Genomic DNA, 18,135 nt, shown 5'->3' on the forward strand with positions numbered 1-18,135 from the left:
AGGCCATGAGCTTGGTGGTAGATTTGAGGGCCTGGTCTTCAAACACTCTCTTCCTCAGATGCCCGAAGGCTGCGCTGGCGCACTGGAGGCGGTGTTGGATCTTGTCGTCGATGCCTGCTCTTGTTGATCGGAGGCACCTGAGATATGGGAAATGGTCCACGGTGTCCAGGGCCACGCCGTGGATCTTGATGACTGCGGGGGGAGTGCTGTGCGGTGAGAACAGGCTGGTGGAGGACCTTTGTCTTACTAATGTTTAGCATAAGGCCCATAGAAACATAGAAACATAGAAACATAGAAAATAGGTGCAGGAGTAGGCCATTCAGCCCTTCGAGCCTACACCACCATTCAATGAGTTCATGGCTGAACATGCAACTTCAGTACCCCATTCCTGCTTTCTCACCATACCTTGATCCCCCTAGTAGTAAGGACTTCATCGAACTCCTTTTTGAATATATTTAGTGAATTGGCCTCAACAACTTCCTGTGATAGAGAATTCCACAGGTTCACCACTCTCTGGGTGAAGAAGTTTCTCCTCATCTCGGTCCTAAATGGTTTATCCCTTATCCTTAGAATGTGACCTCTGGTTCTGGACTTCCCCAACATTGGGAACATTCTTCCTGCATCTAACCTGTCTGAACCCATCAGAATTTTAAACGTTTCTATGAGGTCCCCTCTCATTCTTCTGAACTCCAGTGAATACAAGCCCAGTTGATCCAGTCTTTCTTGATAGGTCAGTCCCACCATCCCGGGAATCAGTCTGGTGAATCTTCGCTGCACTCCCACAATAGCAAGAATGTCCTTCCTCAAGTTAGGAGACCAAAACTGTACACAATACTCCAGGTGTGGCCTCACCAAGGCCCTGTACAACTGTAGCAACACCTCCCTGCCCCTGTACTCAAATCCCCTCGCTATGAAGGCCAACATGCCATTTGTACTTTCGTACAACATGCTTTCGTACACCTCAGTAAATACGTCGACTCTGTCCTGGAGTTCAGCCCCTGTACGTGCGCAGACGCAGGTGTCGTCCGCGTACTGTAGCTCGATGACAGAGGTTGGGGTGGTCTTAGGCCTGACCTGGAGACGGCGAAGGTTAAACAGTTTCCCATTGGTTCTGTAATTTAGTTCCACTTCAGCGCTCCTTCAGCACTGCACCCTCCGACAGTGCGACGCTCCCTCAGCACTGCCCCTCCGACAGTGCAGCCCTCCCTCAGCACTGCCCCTCCGACAGTGCAGCCCTCCCTCAGCACTGCCCCTCCGACAGCGCGACGCTCCCTCAGTACCGCCCCTCCGGCAGTGCGGCACTCCCTCAGCACTGCCCCTCCGACAGTGCAGCCCTCCCTCAGTACTGCCCCTCCGAAAGCGCGACGCTCCCTCAGTACCGCCCCTCCGACAGTGCGGCACTCCCTCAGCACTGCCCCTCCGACAGTGCAGCCCTCCCTCTGTACTGCCCCTCCAACAGTGCGGCGCTCCCTCAGTACTGCCCCTCCGACAGTGCGGCACTCTCTCAGTACTGCACTGGGAGTATCAGCCTAGATTTTTGTGCTCAATTCCCTGGAGTGGGACTTGAACCCACAACCTTCTGAGTCAGAGGCGAGGGTGCTACCCACTGAACCACGGCTGACACCCTAAAGTAAATAAGGAGAAACTGTTTCCAGTGGCAGGAGGGTTGGTATCCTGAGGACACAGATTTAAGATAATTGGGAAAAGAACCAGAGGGGGCGATGAGACATGTTTTTCGCAGTGCAGTATAACCTGGAAAGGACGGAGGAAGCGGATTCAATAATAACTTTCTGAAAGGAACTGTGTAAATATTTGAAAAGGAGAAGATTTCCGGGCTATGGGGCAAGGCCAGCGGGTGGGAGGTGAGTGGGAATAATTGGATCCTCTTTCAAAGAGCCAGCAGTGGCTCGATGGGCCGAATGGCCTGCTCCAGTGCTGTACGCTGGTATGATATTCGATAACTCTTTCCTTGTGGGAAGGAGGCATTAGCTGAACAAGGTACCGAGAGAGAATCATTCACCATCGCCCGCTTGGGACGCTAATTTTTAAAAGTTTGAAAAGTTAAGTGGCATGCGCTAACGATTTCAAACTTTAAAAAAATTACCCTTAGCGCTGCAAGAAGGGAGTGCAGCGCTAAATCAAGAGCTCCACTTCCTTCCCGGAGCGTGATCGGCAGCAGGCGGGGAGCGGAGACATCCGCAGCATTGTACACTGGTCTACAGGGCTGTAGTAATACCCGCCCTCCTGTATGGCTCAGAGACATGGACCATGTACAGTAGACACCTCAAATCGCTGGAGAAATACCACCAACGCTGTCTCCGCAAGATCCTGCAAATCCCCTGGGAGGACAGACGCACCAACGTTAGTGTCATGTCTTCCACTGTCATTGTAACCCATGTATAAACTAACCTAAGTTGTACACCGTGAGAACATTGACCATTGGTAGGTTTAACTACCAGAGTCCTATTCCCCTCTTTGGCAATCACAGTGCCTGCAAGCCATTTGGGCCCTGCAGCGTAGTTGAGGACAAAGACAGGGTCATTGACATCAATACATCGCGCCCTCGCATTCCTGTCATGGTAGTCACATTGTGACTGGTGCCTGCTCTCAACAATTTCTTTCATGGTGGGGTGTATACCACAAGGCCAGAGCGGTGCCGTACGTGATGCGGGAAAAGATAGAAGGCGAATTGGACCGCTTGCTGAGGGAAGGCATCATCTCGCCAGTCGAATTCAGTGACTGGGCGAGCCCGATTGTGCCGGTGCTCAAGGCGGATGGGTCGGTCAGGATATGTGGCGATTACAAGGCCACCATCAATCGGGTGTCACTCCAAGACCAGTGCCCGCTACCGAGAGCGGAGGACCTCTTTGCGACGCTATCCGGTGGCAAACTTTTTTCAAAATTGGACCTGACCTCAGCTTACATGACCCAGGAGCTGGCGAGTGAGTCGAATAAGCTGACCACCATCACGACACACAAGGGGTTGTTTGAGTACAACGGATGTCCGTTCAGGATTCGCTCGGCCACCGCGATCTTCCAACGAAACATAGAAAGCCTCCTCAAGTCGATTCCAAGGACGGTGGTTTTTCAAGACGACATCCTCATCACGGGTTGCGATACTGAAGAATACCTCCACAACCTGGAGGAGGTGCTACGCAGACTGGACAAGGCGCCATCAGAGAACTCCACAGTTAGCGTCCTCGGCCAGGCCAACACCCCCAGCTGCTTCTTCTTAGGCAGTCCCTCGAAGCGAGGATGACTTGCTTCCAGGCCAAAAAGGGATGAGTTCACAGGTGTTTCAATGAAGGACCTAATATTCCAGGTCACAAAGTACATGTTGAAGGGTTGTAAGTAGTTTTGCCCTTAGTGGTTTCGAATCCCCCCCTCTTACAACAGTTCTAGACACCGGAATTATAGTGTTGGACAGAATACACAGTTATAGCCAGATCTTTCGGTCTCAACCGTCACAATGCTTTTATTTAAGTTAAAGCACACACCTGTACCCAGTAAAACATATCCATGTGGTGTTAAACAAACAAACACAGTACAACACACAACACTGGCCCGACTGAACAGGTCCCTAACGCGAAGTACCCACGTCTAAAACACCACTGCTCGGATTCAAAATTGCCCCACCGAATCTGTCCAACAGAATTGTGCGTACACCTATGATCCACGCATAACCTCCCCACTTTACCCCTAAGGCTTGGTTGGGACACACGACACCCTTTCACACTACGTGGTGGCCTTAAAAGATGTGTGGGCTGGGATAATGCTCAACAATTACCTCTCTGACTTATTCGCTGCTTCTCCCGATGAGGCGTATCTTCTGGTTCTGTACCAATCTGTGATATTCCAGTCCAGTCCCAAGGTCAGCTTCCCAGTCGAAGTAGCGAGGCTCTCTTTGCTCGAAGATGGTGGTTTATTCTCTCCGTCCCAGACAGAGTGCTCGGTCCTTGTGCGTTGTACGAAGCAAGCAGGCGTAGGAGAGGGGAGAGAGAGAAATGGTTGTAAACTGCCGTCTCTTATACCTGCAAAATGCTGCTTTTCGCACCAAAAGTTCAACTGTTCGTTCGCCTGAGGCAGTGCAACTGAAAGAGTAAAGTCAATGTCCTCGGCCTGTTCCTGTGTTACTGGCTGTTTCCTCGATAAGGCTCCAACCAGTCTGGCTGGTCGAAAAGCTTTCCTTTGTGTCATGAACACCGACCAATCCTGTTGATCTCTCACTGATTGCATGACAAAGGGCCTAACCATCAACCATTCCAGCCATTGATTCTTTGTCCACCTGATGTGTATTCCTGTGGAACATGTTTAGACCTGTTTCCAGTCAGGTTGTTCTGCTCCTCTGCAGTGACAGAAAATGTGTTCTCGCAATGTCCAAAACTTAAGACCAAAAGTATGTTTTCGCCGAATTCTTACAGGGTGGAAGATGCCTGTGCTTGGATTGTTTTAACGTGGGGTGACCGTTGCACACCAGCCACCACACGGGGCTTCACAGAGCGAGGTCTTGGTCCAGGGGCAAACATAGAAACATAGAAAATAGGTGCAGGAGTAGGCCATTCGGCCCTTCGAGCCTGCACCGCCAGTCAATGAGTTCATGGCTGAACATGCAACTTCAGTACCCCATTCCTGCTTTCTCGCCATACCCCTTGATGCCCCGAGTAGTAAGGACTTCATCTAACTCCTTTTTGAATATATTTAGTGAATTGGCCTCAACAACTTTCTGTGGTAGAGAATTCCACAGGTTCACAACTCTCTGAGTGAAGAAGTTTCTCCCCATCTCGGTCCTAAATGGCTTACCCCTTATCCTTAGACTGTGACCCCTGGTTCTGGACTTCCTCAACATTGGGAACATTCTTCCTGCATCTAACCTTTCTAAACCCGTCAGAATTTTAAACGTTTCTATGAGATCCCCTCTCATTCTTCTGAACTCCAGTGAATACAAGCCCAGTTGATCCAGTCTTTCTTGTTATGTCAGTCCCGCCATCCCGGGAATCAGTCTGCTGAACATTCGCTGCACTCCCTCAATAGCAAGAATGTCCTTCCTCAAGTTAGGATACTCCAGGTGTGGCCTCATCAAGGCCCTGTACAACTGTAGTAACACCTCCCTGCCCCTGTACTCAAATCCCCTCGCTATGAAGGCCAACATGCCATTTGTTTTCTTAACCGCCTGCTGTACCTGCATGCCAACCTTCAATGACTGATGTACCATGATACCCAGGTCTCGTTGCACCTCCCCTTTTCCTAATCTGTCACCATTCAGATAATAGTCTGTCTCTCTGTTTTTACCACCAAAGTGGATAACCTCACATTTATCCACATTATACTTCATCTGCCATGCATTTGCCCACTCACCTAACCTATCCAAGTCACTCTGCAGCCTCATAGCATCCTCCTCGCAGCTCACACTGCCACCCAACTTAGTGTCATCCGCAAATTTAGAGATACTACATGTAATCCCCTCGTTTAAATCATTAATGTACAATGTAAACAACTGGGGCCCCAGCACAGAACCTTGTGGTACCCCACTAGTCACTGCCTGCCATTCTGAAAAGTACCCATTTACTCCTACTCTTTGCTTCCTGTCTGACAACCAGTTCTCAATCCACGTCAGCACACTACCCCCAATCCCATGTGCTTTAACTCTGCACATTAATCTCTTGTGTGGGACCTTGTCGAAAGCCTTCTGAAAGTCCAAATACACCACATCAACTGGTTCTCCCTTGTCCACTCTACTGGAAACATCCTCAAAGAATTCCAGAAGATTTGTCAAGCATAATTTTCCTTTCACAAATCCATGCTGACTTGGACCTATCATGTCACCATTTTCCAAATACGCTGCTATGACATCCTTAATAATTGATTCCATCATTTTACCCACTAGTGATGTCAGGCTGACCGGTCTATAATTCCCTGTTTTCTCTCTCCCTCCTTTTTTAAAAAGTGGAGTTACATTGGCTACCCTCCACTCCATAGGAACTGATCCAGAGCCTATGGAATGTTGGAAAATGACTGTCAATGCATCTGCTATTTCCAAGGCCACCTCCTTAAGTACTCTGGGATGCAGACCATCAGGCCCTGGGGATTTATCGGCCTTCAATCCCATCAATTTCCCCAACACAATTTCCAGACTAATAAGGATTTCCCTCAGTTCCTCCTTCTTACTAGACCCTCTGACCCCTTTTATATCCGGAAGGTTGTTTGTATCCTCCTTAGTGAATACCGAACCAAAGTACTTGTTCAATTGGTCTGCCATTTCTTTGTTTCCCGTTATGACTTCCCCTGATTCTGACTGCAGGGGACCTACGTTTATCTTTACTAACCTTTTTCTCTTTACATACCTATAGAAACTTTTGCAGTCCGTCTTAATGTTTCCTGCACGCTTCCTCTCGTACTCTATTTTCCCTGCCCTCATCAAACCCTTTGTCCTCCTCTGCTGAGTTATAAATTTCTCCCAGTCCCTAGGTTCACTGCTATTTCTGGCCAATTTGTATGCCACTTCCTTGGTTTTAATACTATCCCTGATTTCCCTTGATAGCCACGGTTGAGCCACCTTCCCTTTTTTATTTTTACGCCAGACAGGGATGTACAATTGTTGTAGTTGGGCAATTGTTGGGCAAGGGTTAACCAGGACGACTGGAGACCTGCTCTGCTGCACGGACCTAGTGCGCGCACATATCGCAGTGTGGGCTGGGCCCGTGCTGCCCCTGGGCCCTCGCCTCTCCTGGACCCCGAACTCTCGCCTCTCCTGGGCCCCGATAATGTCACTCTGCAACCTTTCGCTGCTCCTTCGCCCCGACCTAGCTGCTCCTGCTGTGGACGTCCCCAGCATCGAAGCACTGACCACAGTCGGCCAGCTCCATTGGGCGGGCCACATCGTCCACATGCCCAACACGAGACTCCCAAAGATCTCTACTCGGAACTCCTTCACGGTAAATGAGCCAAAGGTGGGCAGAGGAAACGTTTCAAAGTCACCTGCAAGGGCTCCTTGATAAAATGCAACATCCCCACCGACACCTGTGAGTCCCTGGCCAAAGACCGCACTAAGTGGAGGAAGTGCATCCGGGAGGGCGCTGAGCACCTCGAGTCTCGTCGCCGAGAGCGTGCAGAAACCAAGCGCAGGCAGCGGAAGGAGCGTGCGGCAAACCAGTCCCACCCTCCCCTTCCCTCAACCACTGTCTGTCCCACCAGAGACTGTAATTCCCGTATTGGACTGTTCAGTCACCTGAGAACTTACTTTTAGAGTGGAAGCAAGTCTTCCTCGACTCCGAGGGGCTGCCTATGATGATGATGATGATGATGATTCCCTCCCTTAAAGGGAAAGACCCATCGCTGCGGGCTCGGCGATGTAACCGACCCACCGGGACCACCCAGGGAGCGCCGATCCCACGGGATCAGCCCGATGCTCTCGTAGTGTCCCGAGCCACTCGATCGCGGGCAGGGAACCCGCGAATAAAACGGCGACAGGAAAGGTACGGGGGATTTTTTTTTTTGTATTGTCCCTCGGGCGCCTCGCCTTTTACCGTCGCTCCCGCTAACGGCCGTCCGCCCGAATCCGCGCCTCCTGCCGCTGTCGGTGTTCGCGCCCGGCGCTACTGCCAGGGGGCGGGCTGAACGTCAATTTCGGGTCCAGTGCGACGCGCGCGGCGACGACATTAACGACCTCCGGACGCAGGAGGTTTGTGGGAGCTTGCTGTGCGCAGGAATTGTCCGCCGCCTTTCCCCACGGTACATCAGCGACTACACTCATATTAGGGCCAGACTTCCCACTTCACATCGCTGGAACCCCGCCCAGAACGGCCCGCTATCGCCCATTTCGACTGAAGAGTGGAAAGTTAGGCTGGAACTTCGCCCGAAAATTCTCCCCCCTAACTTTCGGCCGTAAAGCGCTTTGGCACGTCCGGTGGTCGTGACAGGCGCGACATACACACAAGCCTTTCTTCGCTCTCTTTCTACTTTCGGCTGTGCAGCCAAGCGTGGCAGAGTCGGGCTGTCGGGAGGAGGTGTCCCTGTGCTAGTTAGTGTCTGCCGGTGGGACATACAGAACACTGCAGAGCCGCACCTCCGAGCCCCTGCTTCTGCATGGGGGCGGGGGGGGTTGCCCCTGGCCGATCATATTTTAGCTAATTCACAAAATCAGGGCTGTGGCTGTCAGAGCCTGTCTCACTCCGAGCCCGGGACAAACTGGAGTTGATTCGAAATGCAAACTGCAGTCTCTTAAGTAAGTGTGTGATCAATGATTAATACTTCCCTCCCTGGCTCTCCATCTGTCGCTTTCATTCAATGCCAGCGTTCCCCTGACCAAACTTGCGATATTTCTCAGCGACTTCTCCTCTCTCTGCGTCTCTGCTTGTTAAAACGGACAGCATTGTGGAGATTGTTTTTTCCCCGTACTTGTGGCAGTGAAAGATGTTGATCGTGACAGATGGACTGTTTGCAGCAAGAACATCAACAAAAGCTTGCATTTATATAGCGTGGTAAAACGTCCCAAGGCGCTCACGGGAGGGGTTTAAGACAAAACAAATAAATGTGATAATGAGCCGGATAATGAGATGTTACAGCAGGCGACCAAAAGCTTGGTCAAAGAGGTCGGTTTCAAGGAGCGTCTTGAAGGAGGAAAGAGAGGTAGAGAGGCGGAGAGGTTTAGGGAGGGAGTTCTAGAGCTTGGGGCCCAGGCAACAGAAGGCACGGCCACCGATGGTGGAGCGATTATAATCAGGGATGCTCAGGAGGGCAGAATTAGAGGAGCGCAGACATCTCGGGGGGGTTGTGGGGCTGGAGGAGATTACAGAGATAGGGAGGGGCGAGGGCCATGGAGGGATTTGAAAACATGGATGAGAATTTTGAAATTGAGGCGTTGCTTAACCGGGAGCCAATGTAGGTCAGCGAGCACAGGGGGGAAACGCAGAGAAAAGAAAAAAAGAAAAGATAGACTTGCATTTATACAGCGCCTTTCACGACCACCGGATGTCTCAAAGCATTTTACAGCCAATGAAGTACTTTTTGAAGTGTAGTCACTGTTGCAATGTGGGAAATGCAGCAGCCAATTTGCGCACAGCAAGCTCCCACACACTGCAGTTTGATCAGATAATCTGTTTTTGACCAATGAGAGATAAATCTTGGCCCCAGGTAACCGGGGAGAACACCCCTGCTTTTCTATGAAATAATGCCATGGGATCTTTTATATCCACCCAAGAGAGCAGACGGGGCCTCGGTTTAACGTCTCATCCAAAGACAGTACCTGCGATAGAACGGCACTCTCTCAGTACTGCCCCCCCGACAGTGCGGCACTCCCTCAGTACTGCCCCTCCGACAGTGCGGCACTCCCTCAGTACTGCCCCTCCGACTGTGCGGCACTCCCTCAGTACTGCCCCTCTGACTGTGCGGCACTCCCTCAGTACTGCTCCTCCGACAGTGCGGCGCTCCCTCAGTACTGCCCCTCCGACTGTGCGGCACTCTCTCAGTACTGCACTGGGAGTGTCAGCCTAGATTTTTGTGCTCAAGTCCCTGGAGTGGAACTTGAACCCACAACCTTCTGACTCCGAGCCGAGGGTGCTGCCCACTGAGCCGCGGCTGACAGGTAAAGTGTGTTTCAGTCCTGGGGTGGTGCTATGTTGTTAAAGGTTCTGTCCTTTGATGAGCTCCTAAACTGAGACCCTATCGAGCTGCTCAGACTGAAGCTAAAGATCCTCAGCGCGGTTTGAAGATGGTAGTTTCTCCCTCGATCAACAGCACCAAAATTAGACAATCTGCTCTCTCACCTCATTGGCTGTTCGTGGGATCTTGCTGTGTACACATTGGCAGCCATGCTGTCTCCATAACAACAGTGATTACACTTTAACATTCAATTACTGGCTGTGAGCTGAATTGGGATTTCCTCAGGATGTGATAAGGAGCGTTATACAATGAGCAAAATATCTTTCTTCTATCTATAGTTCCACAGGCATTCAGTGATCCCACAGCTCTCCAGTTCCAGAAAATAATGACTCAATATTTTTAACCGCATAAGATTCATGTAAGAATTCTCACACAGAAGCCTCACAATGCCATAAATAGTGGACCATTTATCAAATGTCACATCACTGTTCAAATCCTTTATTCTTATTCCAGTAATAGTCGCACCCGACAGGTCCACCTATTAATGACAAATGGATGTGTCTCAGACACTGCGCGTTCATTCATTTGGAGCTCCTCTATTTAAAGAGGTCAATTGTGGCGGAGTTGATGGTGTTTCTGCAAACTACACACTTCATTTGTAAATACCTTACAAACCAACAAGAACTTATATTTATATAGTGCCTTCAACGTAGTGAAACTTCCCAAGACGCTTCACAGGAGCGTTATCAAACACAGCAGCCATTTTGCGCACAGCAAGCTCCCACACACAGCAATGTGATACTGACCCAGATAATCTGTTTTAGTGATGTTGGTCGAGGGATAAATATTGGCCCCAGGACACCGGGGATAACTCCCCTGCTCTTCTTCAAAATAGTGCCCTGGGATCTTTTACGTCCAACTGTGACTGCAGACGGGGCCTCGCTTTAACATCTCATCCAAAAGACGGTGCCTCCTGCAGTACAACACTCCCTCATTTCTACCCCTCCGACAGTGCAGCACACCCTCAGTACTGCCCCTGCGACAGTGCAGCACTCCCTCAGTACTGCCCCTCCGACAGTGCAGCACACCCTCAGTACTGCCCCTCCGACAATGCAGCATTCCCTCAGTACTGCCCCTCCGACAGTGCAGCACTCCCTCAGTACTGCCCTTCCAACAGTGCAGCACTCTCTCAGTACTGCCCTTCCGACAGTGCAGCACTCCCTCAGTACTGCCCTTCCGACAGTGCAGCACTCCCTCAGTACTACCCTTCCGACAGTGCAGCACTCCCTCAGTACTGCCCGTCCGACTCTGTGGCCCTCCCTCAGCACTGCACTGGAGTGTCAGCCGAGATTTTTGTGCTCCATTCCTTGCAGTGGGACTTGAACCCCCCCAACATTCTGGCTTGGAGGCGAGGGTGCTGCCCACTGAGCCACGACGAGCACTCCATAAAGCTTCCTCTGGTTGGTCCCAGTGTGCTGGCTTGACCCCACTGCAGAAGAACAGCGCCTCTAGTGGAGCAATGCAACATCACTTGCCCAACCAGCCAACCATCCACATGTCCTCTCTGAGCAACATTGCCATTTTGTGTCAAACTCTGGGCCTTCTCTGTGCCACAGTTGCTGGTGAGACAGCGTTCTGCATTTCTTGCAAATGTGTTCACTAATTACATCGCACAGGAAGAACAGATCTCTCTTTTTTTAAATAGACCTCCCGTGTTCATTAATGTGGAACTCACAGCATGTCTAGATATACAGCGAATCTGTTGTAACTAATTGCCCCATTTAGACCTCTAGACTTGACTATTCCAACACACTCCTGGCTGGCCTCCCACATTCTACTCTACGTAAACCAGAGGTGATCCAAAACTTGGCTGCCCCGTGTCTTAACTCGCAGCGAGTCCCGCTCACCCATCACCCCCTGTGCTCGCTGCCCCGTGTCCTAACTCGCACCGAGTCCCGCTCACCCATCACCCCCTGTGCTCGCTGCCCCGTGTCCTAACTCGCACCCAGTCCCGCTCACCCATCACCCCCTGTGCTCGCTGCCCCGTGTCTTAACTCGCAGCGAGTCCCGCTCACCCATCACCCCCTGTGCTCGCTGCCCCGTGTCTTAACTCGCAGCGAGTCCCGCTCACCCATCACCCCCTGTGCTCGCTGCCCCGTGTCCTAACTCGCACCGAGTCCCGCTCACCTATCACCCCCTGTGCTCGCTGCCCCGTGTCCTAACTCGCACCAAGTCCCGCTCACCCATCACCCCCTGTGCTCGCTGCCCCGTGTCCTAACTCGCACCTAGTCCCGCTCACCCATCGCCCCCTGTGCTCGCTGCCCCGTGTCCTAACTCGCACCAAGTCCCGCTCACCCATCACCCCCTGTGCTCGCTGCCCCGTGTCCTAACTCGCACCAAGTCCCGCTCACCCATCACCCCCTGTGCTCGCTGCCCCGTGTCCTAACTCGCACCCAGTCCTGCTCACCCATCACCCCCTGTGCTCGCTGCCCCGTGTCCTAACTCGCACCAAGTCCCGCTCACCCATCACCCCCTGTGCTCGCTGCCCCGTGTCTTAACTCGCACCGAGTCCTGCTCACCCATCACCCCCTGTGCTCGCTGCCCTGTGTCCTAACTCACACCGAGTCCCGCTCAGTCATCACCCCCTGTGCTCACTGCCCCGTGTCCTAACTCGCACCGAGTCCCGCTCACTCATCACCCTCTGTGCTCGCTGCCCCGTGTCCTAACTTGCACCGAGTCCCGCTCACCCATCACCCCCTGTGCTCGCCGACCTACATTGGCTCCCGGTTAAGCAATGCCTCAATTTCAAAATTCTCATCCTTGTTTACAAATCCCTCCATGGCCCTCGCCCCCTCCCTATCTCTGTAATCTCCTCCAGCCCCACAACCCCCCGAGATGTCTGCGCTCCTCTAATTCTGCCCTCCTGACCATCCCTGATTATAATCACTCCACCATTGGTGGCCATGCCTTCTGTTGCCTGGGCCCCAAGCTCTGGAACTCCCTCCCTAAACCTCTCCGCCTCTCTAGCTCTCTCTCTCCTCCTTCAAGACACTCCTTAAAACCTGCCTCTTTAACCAAGCTTTTGGTCACCTGCCCTAATTTCTACTTATGTGGCTTGTGGTCAAATTGTTATGGGACGTTTCACTATGTTAAAGGTGCTATATAAATACCAAGTTGTTGTTGTTGTATACTCTCTGGAGTTTAGAAGAATGAGAGGTGATCTCATTGAAACATACCAGATTCTGAGGGGGATTGACAGGGTAGATGCTGAGAGGATGTTTCCCCCGGGCTGGAGAGTTGAGAACCAGGGGTCACAGTCTCAGGATAAGGGGTCGGCCATTTAGGACTGAGATGAGGAGGAATTTCTTCACTCAGAGGGTGGTGAATCTTTGGAATTCTCTGCCCCAGAGGGCTGTGGATGCTGAGTCGTTGAGTATATTCAAGGCTGAGATTGATAGATTTTTGGACTCTCGGGGAATCGAGGGATATGGGGATCGGGCGGGAAAGTGGAGTTGAGGTCGAAGATCAGCCGTGATCTTATTGAATGGCGGAGCAGGCTCGAGGGGCCGAATGGCTGACTCCTGCTCCTAATTCTTATGTTCTTCTTGGCATGCAGATGGCGTTCTCGTGCCAGCAAGAAATGGCACTCCCTGGGACATGTCGCTCAACGTGCACAGTGCGTCGTTGACAACACTCAAACTGTAACATTCTGCCTCACACATTCGCTAACCAACAACGCTGACGGGATCAGCAGCTGGCTATTCAGCCGTATTATTGATTCATTATTTTTATAATAATTATCTAAACTTCCGACTGCCTTTTATGTACATTTAAATTTCATCATCATAGGCAGTCCCTTGGAATCGAGGAAGACTTGCTTCCACTCTTAACATGAGTTCTCAGGTGGCTGAACAGTCCAATACGAGAACCACAGTCTCTGTCACAGGTGGGACAGACAGTGGTTGAGGGAAAGGGAGGGTGGGACTGGTTTGCCGCACGCTCCTTCCGCTGCCTGCGCTTGGTTTCTGCGTGCTCTCGGCGACGAGACTCGAGGTGCTCAGCGCCCTCCCGAATGCACTTCCTCCACTTAGGACGGTCTTTGGCCAGGGACTCCCAGGTGTCGGTGGGGCTTTATGGTGTCACTGGACGAGCACGTGCAAAGAGAAAACGAGCGATTTGATTGAAATTAAACCTCAAAATCATGTCTGTGAAGCTTTGGAAGATTTTGTTATACACGCTGCATAACTTGCTTTCATCTATGATGGGGAATTCAGGAGAAACTTCTTTACCCAGAGAGTGGTGAGAATGTGGAACTCGCTGCCACAGGGAGAGGTTGAGGTGAATAGTATCGATGTGTTTAAGGGGAGGCTGGACAAGCGTATGGGGGAGAAGGGAATAGAGGGTTATGCTGATAGATTTAGATGAGGAAAGACGGGAGGAGGCTCGAGTGGAGCATAAACACCGGCATGGACTGGTTGGGCTCAATGGTCTGTTTCTGGGCCGTATATCCTTGCTGGTGTTTTTTTACAAAATATATTTGCACATTACTGCACAAGTCTGTTTAGAGTTTTCAGTCTAAAAGGCTACCTGTATTTTACATCGAGTGTATGACACAGAAACAGGCCATTCGGCCCATCTAGTCCGTGCCACTGTTTATGCTCCACTCGAGCCTCCTCTCATCCTACGTCACCTCATCCTGTCGCTGTAATGTATTCGCTTCATGGGTTCTTTCCTTAAGAATTCATAGCAACACATTGCTATTAAGAACTAGTTGGTTTATTAGCAAAGGTTTAACAATCACACTGCACATTACCGGTTCATCCACCAGGCTCACAACCACCTGCCCCATCGTGGATCCCCCGAACCCAACTGGCTGGGGTTTTATTGAGTCTTGTGAGCATCACATGACTGGCTAAGCCACTCCCAACTCAACAGCTCCACAACTATTTTAGTTCAAGAGCTGCAATTGTAAGAACTGCTTACAACCAAAGTCATCAGAGGATCACTTTATCCTCAAATAGAAAGTTAGAGATGTGATGGCTGGGAATCGAACCCAGGTCAATTGCTTGGAAGGCAAACATGTTGACCACTGCACCACCATCACACAACTGAACGCTAGCTCCAAACCCGTGAGCGTACTCACAGGTACAGACATTACATCGGGTCAGCCCAAGAATTGATCGCTGTTCTCGTAGTTTGTGAGGGGTGCAGGATAATATGGACACCGTGTGCGCCATCTCCAGGGACACCCTGGTGTGAATGTAACCGCGGAAGAGAGGCAGGCAGTCGGGCTGAACGACCCCCTCGACCGCCCGCTGCCTGGACCGGCTAATGGCCCCCTTGGCCAGGTCAACAACTCTACAAACGGTGCATACATTACAGTCAGCATAACCCTCTATTCCCTTCTCCCCCATATGCTTGTCCAGCCTTCCCTTAAAGGCATCGATACTATTCGCCTCAACCCCTCCCTGTGGCAGCGAGTTCCACATTCTCACCACTCTCTGGGTATATTATTTCTCCATGAAGAGCTATAGTTGATTTGTATAATGGCAATGGTTTGGACAGATAATGCTGCCAAACGCTGTGTGTTTGTGCTAATATTGCGTAAAAATTGCTTGAACCAGTTTTTCTTAAGAAAAAGAGGAATTTTCGCACATACGACAGAGAGACATTAATTGGAAAACTAGCAGCACAGGAAAATCTCAGTTGATTAAATATTAATGAAAGTGATATTTCAGATATGTTGTTTAACCCCTCCCTATCTCTGTAATCTCCTCCAGCCCCACAACCCCCCGAGATGTCTGCGCTCCTCTAATTCTGCCCTCCTGAGCATCCCTGATTATAATCGCTCCACCATCGGTGGCCGTGCCTTCTGTTGCCTGGGCCCCAAGCTCTGGAACTCCCTCCCTAAACCTCTCCGCCTCTCTACCTCTCTCTCCTCCTTCGAAACGCTCCTTAAAACCGACCTCTTTGACCAAGCCTGCCCTAATTTCTACTTAAGCGGCTCGGTGTCAAATTGTGTTAGGTAATGCCCTATGAAGCCTCTTGGGATGTTTTACTACGTTAAGGACGCTATATAAGTATAAGTTGTTGTTGTAGGTAACTGAACTCTCTGAACAATACCCTATTGCGCTGGAAACAATCTTTCGCACAGTCACAATGTCCAGCTTGTGAAGTTACTGTTTCATATGTTTGAATGTATCATTGTAAATTGACATTCAGTTTTACACCAGCATTTCGACTGGCTCCTCGACATTGCAGGGAGGTTCTCGGAAGCCATGTGTGAGTTCAATTGAACAAGCAACGGGCTCTACCCAACAGTCATGGTACACATTGATCTGACAATATGTATTTTATCGCCTTTTATTCCAAAAGCAGATGGCAGCTGGTGAATCATCGGATGAATGTTGCGGTAAATGTACAAACGGAAAGTCGGATCGAGCGTCCTTGGGGGAGGAATTCGGGGCTGACTGTTGAAAGCTGGAAAATTTATCGCCTGGCTAACGCTTCTCAGCCTTCTGTACACTCAGGGTCTGCGCTCCATGAAGGAAGACACTGAATCTAACGCTGCCACTTCCTGCCTGGAGCGCTAAAGGACGCGGGCGGGGCGGGGTGCGGTGCAGCGATGTCACACTGTCCCGCGCAGCGCCACCGCGATCCCAGGCTCCTCCCCTCCCTTAAAGGGACAGGCCATCGCTGCAGGGTCTGCATTGGGACCCGTGAGTAGGTCTCCCGACGGCAGTCGCTATCCGGCCCCACGCACTCCCGTGATACGGCCCTGATCAGCCCCACGCACTCCACGATCCGGACCGATCCAGCCCCACGCACTCCCGTGATACGGCCCTGATCAGCCCCACGCACTCCATGATCCGGACCGATCAGGCCCCACGCACTCCACGATCCGGACCGATCCGGCCCCACGCACTCCACGATCCGGACCGATCCGGCCCCACGCACTCCACGATCCGGACCGATCCAGCCCCACGCACTCCACGATCCGGACCGATCCAGCCCCACGCACTCCCGTGATACGGCCCTGATCAGCCCCACGCACTCCACGATCCGGACCGATCCAGCCCCACGCACTCCCGTGATACGGCCCTGATCAGCCCCACGCGCTCCACGATCCGGATCGATCCAGCCTCACGCACTCCACGATCCGGACCGATTCAGCCCCACGCACTCCACGATCCGAACCGATCCGGCCCCAGGCATTCCACGATCCGGACCGATCCGGACCCACGCACTCCACGTCCGGACTGATTGGCCCCACGCACTCCACGATCCGGACCGATCCGGCCCCAGGCATTCCACGATCCGGACCGATCCGGACCCACGCACTCCACGATCCGGACCGATCCGGCCCCAGGCACTCCACGATCCGGACCGATCAGCCCCACACACTCCACGATCCGGACCGATCTGGACCCACGCACTCCACGATCCGGACCGATCCGTACCCAGGCACTCCACGATCCGGACCGATCAGCCCCACGCACTCCACGATCCGGACCGATCGGCCCCACACACTCCACGATCCGGACCGATCGGCCCCACACACTCCATGATCCGGACCGATCGGCCCCACGCACTCCACGATCCGGACCGATCGGCCCCACACACTCCATGATCCGGACCGATCCGTACCCAGGCACTCCACGATCCGGACCGATCAGCCCCACGCACTCCACGATCCGGACCGATCCGAACCCACGCACTCCCACGATCCGGACCGATCCGGACCCACGCACTCCCATGATCCGGACCAATCGGCCCCACACACTGTGACAGGGAGCTGGGCTGCTCGATCGCGGCCGCAGAGAGCATCAAGTAATGAAACAAAACATTGCAACAATGTTTAGACTTACCCTTGTTATACTTACCGTGGTCATCATCCCCGAGAACCCACGCACACCCCCCCCTCGACCCCCCAACCTCCCAATTGACGCCTCCCGCAGCTATCGATGTTTTCGCTCAGCGATGCTGCAGGGGGCGGAACTCAAGTTGGGGTCTGGGGCGTTACCGGGGGCGATGTTTGTGGGGGTCTGGAACTCGCTGCCTGGAAGGGTGGTGGATGCAGAAACCCTCACCATATTTAAAAGGTGCTTGGATGAGCACTTGAAGTGCCGTAACCTGCAGGTTACGGACCTAGAGCTGGTCATTGGGATTAGACTGGATGACCTTTTGTTGGACGGAACAGATATAATGGTAAGTACTGCAGGGAATAGAATACGGCCAGGGTGATCTCCTGGACTAGTTTCGATCGTCTGGGTGGGTAGGAGAGGAATTTTCCCAGATTTTTTCCCTCCCTAAATTGGCCTGGGCTTTTATCTGGTTTTTGCCTCTCCCAGGAGATCACATGGCTCTGGTTGGGGTGGAGTGTAGAATGTTTCAGTAGAAGGGGTGTCGCAGTTGTGTGAGACGGACTGGTTGGACTGGGTGCTCTTTACCTTTCCGTCATTGTTCATGGGTTTATATGTAACCTTCAGGGCTGCTGACCGAGGGCCGTGCGGCTCTTTGTCGGCCGGCGCGGACACG

General features: G+C 52.1%; 1 protein-coding gene and 1 non-coding gene across 2 annotated transcripts in view; one reads left to right on the forward strand and one right to left on the reverse strand.

The window, feature by feature from the left end:
* The window catches only part of LOC139263732 (copine-4-like), a 378,262-nt gene that overhangs the window by 203,364 nt on the left and 156,763 nt on the right, over positions 1–18,135 (forward strand). The window lies entirely within an intron of this gene.
* On the reverse strand, positions 14,630–14,701 carry trnag-ucc (transfer RNA glycine (anticodon UCC)). Its single transcript has one exon. It is a non-coding gene; the product is annotated as a tRNA-Gly (tRNA).

Source organism: Pristiophorus japonicus, chromosome 5 (assembly GCF_044704955.1).
Source record: "Pristiophorus japonicus isolate sPriJap1 chromosome 5, sPriJap1.hap1, whole genome shotgun sequence".
Classification (NCBI taxonomy): domain Eukaryota; kingdom Metazoa; phylum Chordata; class Chondrichthyes; family Pristiophoridae; genus Pristiophorus; species Pristiophorus japonicus.